This window comes from Canis lupus, chromosome 15 (assembly GCF_011100685.1).
Source record: "Canis lupus familiaris isolate Mischka breed German Shepherd chromosome 15, alternate assembly UU_Cfam_GSD_1.0, whole genome shotgun sequence".
Lineage (NCBI taxonomy): Eukaryota > Metazoa > Chordata > Mammalia > Carnivora > Canidae > Canis > Canis lupus.
The window spans coordinates 54,096,068-54,100,914 of NC_049236.1; the positions used below are offsets into that span (position 1 = coordinate 54,096,068).

Genomic DNA, 4,847 nt, shown 5'->3' on the forward strand with positions numbered 1-4,847 from the left:
TCAATAAAACTAATGAGTTTTTCTTAATATTAGACTTCACTGTTGGCAATATTGCTTAGTTATAAATAAATTGCCATTCAAATCCTGAAATGATTGTAAGATAACTGAACGAAATTCTTAAAACCCACAGCTCCTAAACTGCGTTTGAGGCACCCTGGAGTGTCATAGTGAAGTCATGGAGGTGACATGGAATATTTTGTTGAATGTAGAAACACTCAACATCTCTTGGACACCATCTGAGCTACTAGATCAAGGTAGTTCACAGTTTCAATGTTAGATCATGTGCATTGCTCTCAGTGATGTTATATACTTATGAATCTGGGTTTTCTTTTCTTTTTTTTAAGTCAAATACTATTAGAAAATCAGAACAAGAATTGAGGTGGCAAAATCAATGATATTTCAATGATTGAGAAGTTTTGTGGTACTCAACTGGGCCCATACAACCTGTTAATAAGTAGTTGTAATTTTGAAGAATGAAATAAAATATTATTTTTAAATTTATATATTGTGGGGACATCTGGTAGCTCAGTGGTTGTCTGCCTGCCTTCAGCTCAGGGTGTGATGCCGAGGGCCAGGATGAATCTCACACTGGGCTCCTTGCAGGGAGCCTGCTTCTCCCTCTGCCTGTGTCTTTGCCTCTCCATCTCTCACGAATAAATAAAATCTTTAAAAAAGTTTATATGTTGTGTTTTTGTATATGACTATAAAAGTTTTGGATTTTTTTTTTTACTGGAAGTAGGATTTATTGATGGGCATAGATAGGCAGGGGCAGTGCCAAGATTCTCATGAGTCCAGAGCTGGCCATTCATCCAGTGGGCCATAATTATGGATATATTTGACCCTACAGCCATCTGAGATGAACAGTTTTTCAGTCGCCACGTCTTCAAATTCATGGGAATTGAACTCGGGAAAGCCCCATTTCTTAGAAATGTGGATCTTCTGGTGGTCAAGGAACTTGGACTTGGCCCTGCATAGGGCCTCGATCACATGCACCTTGTTCTGCACTTGATAGAGATGGATATGACGATTTGGCCAATGTGGACCCTGGCTACTGTGTCCTAGGGCTTTCCAAAGGCACCCTGCTACCTGTCTGGATCCTGTCAGCTCCAGCACAGGACAACACCCTATTGCTATGGATGCCGTGGAAGGGGTAGAGCTGCACTCTGGTGTGAAAAGCATCTTTGCCACAGCTTTTCACTATGGACTTGTTGGCACAAATAAGGTCAGCCTCCAGGGCTTCAGGGGAGAGCTGCTTCTATTCATCTGAGGCCATGTGGCCAAAGTGGAAACTCATCCACTTTTGCCTTCTTCCACCCTAGGTCAAAGATGCAGATCTTGGTATAAGGGACCCCTCTACAGAAGCAAGACTTTGGATAGGGCTTGTTCTTACAATACAGTTTAACACGGGGTGGAGGGTGGCCGATGACGACACAAAGACCTTCAGTGGTCTTTGGACACCAAAGGAAAAGAGTCTAAATTTTTGGAATATTACAGCTTACTGTCTTGTGTAGACCCAGCTACTTAATAAGTAAAACTGTTGAGGATTTCTTTTGGCCTTGAAACACCATGAAAATTTTCTGTTACTGTAACAGAGAACTGGTGGAGCCAGGTTATTTGTTTTCCATGTTTTCTTTTGTTATTTGCTGAAATTCAAAGGTTTTTTTTCCCATATTTTTCCCAGTTTTATTGAGAAATAATTGACATATTGCTGTGTAAGTTTAAGGTATATGGCATAATGGTTTGAATTACACATGTTGCAAAATGATTACCATAATGTTTCGTTGGCATTCGTCATCTCATACAGACCTAATGAAAATAAAAGAAAAAAGGAAATAAATTGTCCTCGTGGTGAGAACGTTTAAGATCTCTCCCTTAACGATTTTCACATATATCATACAGCAGGGTAAACTATAGTCATCATGTCATACATTACATCCCTTGCACTCATTTATCTTTTTTTTTTTTTTGCACTCATTTATCTTTAAATGGAAGTTTGTACCTTGTGATCACTTTTCTCAAGTTTTAATTTTTATAACTCTAGAGAACATTATTTATAGAAAAATGATGTGAAGAAGCTCTTGATGCTATAAAAATTATTTATGAAAATGAATTTGTTGTCATGGTCCTAACCACCTTCGATTTATTTATTACCAACAGAACTTGGAAGCAATATTCAGTTTGAATTTGTAACAATAGATTATCAAAAAAAGTGAGTTTTCAGTTTCAGAAAAAGCTTTGAAACATAGTTTTCAAACTCTTTGGATTTGACAAGACCCAATTGAATTCTGCCAAGGCACTCTTTTTCCTAATTTTTTAGGTTCTTGTGTATTTGCAGAGAAATCTAATCCTTATGTTACTGATTCATTTACACTTAACTCATCAAAATGTTTGGTGAATCCATTTGATATCCAAAGAGCTTTATGAGAAGTTACATTTGGAAATTCTGACATTTTATAAATAATTCTTGAACTTCATTTCTTTAAACCAGAAAGCCCTTTAAAAAAAAAAAAAAAAAAAGCACACTTTTTTTTTTTTTTAGAACTAGAACCTCAAAGTTGACTTTAATTTGGTACACTTCTGAATCCCAGTAGGAGTAAACTTAGGGAAACATTTTTGAGTATTTCACTGTAGTGGATTTGGGTTTTCCCTAGTGGAATATTATTTCAGTAATTAAAAATCTGAGTAATAGTCAAATATTTCATGTGTGTTGTCTTTTAATGGAAATGCTCTCACTCTGAGGATGAAAAATTGCATTTAAGTCATTTTGAAAACTCTCTTAGTGGACAAATTTAACATAATAAGCCATAATGGCTAATTGGTTATCTTATTTTTCATTGGCAAAAACTTCAAAACCAACAAAATAGACTGTGTCATAGTATTTTAAGTGTGATAAATGTTGTCTATGACCTCAAGAATGTGTCCTAAAGCAAGCAACGGTTAACATGTTAAAAAACAAAAACTTTTAAAAATGCATTAGATCATGTCTGCAAAAGAGAAATGTTTGTTAATAACACTGTGTTATTTGGCCTAACTTTTTAATGTCCTAAACATAAGGCATTAATGAAACAAGATTACGCTCTAAGCAAATACTAAATGTGAGTAATCTTATTTCTATTCAGCAATCAACTTATTAAAACACAATGTGTGGTTCCCTTAGATACACAAAACAATGTAGTATCATCAGGACATTTATTAGGTTAAACCATGTGAGGTTGCCATTTTTACATTAAAAACTGGTCAAATACAGGCAATTTCACATGGCTGAGCCTATATCTGGTCATAAACAAATCAGTATGGAAAGTATTGTTTCTAGAATTTCTCTATGAGGAGGATCGAATATATATATTTTAGAGACTCTGTTTATATTATTATATTTTTCTAATCCAAATATTTTCTTAATCTGGAAATGGACTTCAATTTTGGTAGTTCTTCAAGTATGTCAGTCAATGCAGCCAGGTTCCATGGCTTTAACCCCTAAATCTCAGTGCGTTAAAAAATAATAAAGTTAACTTTCATTCATGTTCTCTGTCTGCCCTGTGTCTATTGCCTTCATTCCAGGATCCATGCTGATGGGATTCTGATAGTCATGGAAGCAGAGAGAAAAGCGGACATGATGGAGACAGGCTGGCTCATAAAGCTTCCATCGGAAAGTCAGACAGTTCACTCCTGCTCACATTTCACTGGCTGAAGCAAATTAAATGACAACATCTATGGAAGTGAAGAAGCACAATGCTGCCAGGTGCCCCAGGAATGAGAGAACAGAATATTGGTAAACAGTTTTAATGACTCCAATACGGACACTTTAAATTAGAATTCTCATACATGAACGATCTACTTCAGAATGCGAACTTTTAGTAAGGCCTACTGTTACTCCAAGTACAACTAATGAAGGATCTGTAAATATTAATAAAAAATGAACGTTGGAGACACTAAACTTTATTATTCATATAATTTAGCAAAGACAGTAAAAAGTACTGTGTAGGATGGGGAAAAGAATATTTGTGCCATTATCTTTTTTGGAAGAACTCTCTTGTCTGGGTTTAAATTAGATTAGCACTTACTGAAGTAGGACTGAGTCATATAAACCAATGGATGTGATCTGAACCAGAGATGATGATTCTATAGAGAACCAAATAGACTGTTGACTATGACTTGCCGTTGTGTCTACCTCAGTCAACAGGCTAACGTTGATTCAACTGAGACCAAAGGGGAAATGATAATCAAGCTCATTATTTGATTTTTAACTTTTGAGGGTTTACTGGATGTTTAGGGAGACACATTCTCATACACATTTGCCTTTCCCTTCTTTTTTCTTTCTTCTTTTTCTTTTTTTTTTTTTTTTTTTCCTTCTGTCACTGTATGATCTTAGGATAGCATGCTGCATAGCCAAGGCCTGGAATAACAGACACCATCACAAAATTTCCCATTTTGTTTTGTAAGGAAGCAAGTTGTATATGCAAGATGGTAAAACAATTCCCATGCTAATAGGAGCAAATCACTTAAAGAAATAATCTTCTTAAAAAAAAAAGGAATTTTCTCATGTATGAGACAAAATAATTTCACAAAAATATATAAATAATAAAAAGAAAAGTTAATTAGCACAAATTGGACAGTGTTTCAGAAGTAAAGATTCAAACAAAAGACATTTAAGGGTAGAACATTAAGTTTCTTTATGTTAACCAGTTAACCAACTTCAATAATTTTGAAGTAACTATTAATGACATACTTAAGAATCTTGTAAGCATCAATATTGTGTCTACTTATAAGCACCAACCTTCTAGCTTTTTAAGTATATTGCTTCCAAACTCATTTTAGTTTCTTGATTCAGAATGTTAGATCAAACACAG

The 4,847-nt window shown here is 35.0% G+C and overlaps 1 pseudogene; it reads right to left on the bottom strand.

Moving 5' to 3' along the window:
* Window positions 1-783: 783 nt before the first annotated feature.
* LOC100856680 lies at window positions 784-1,788 on the bottom strand (annotated as a pseudogene).
* Window positions 1,789-4,847: the final 3,059 nt, after the last annotated feature.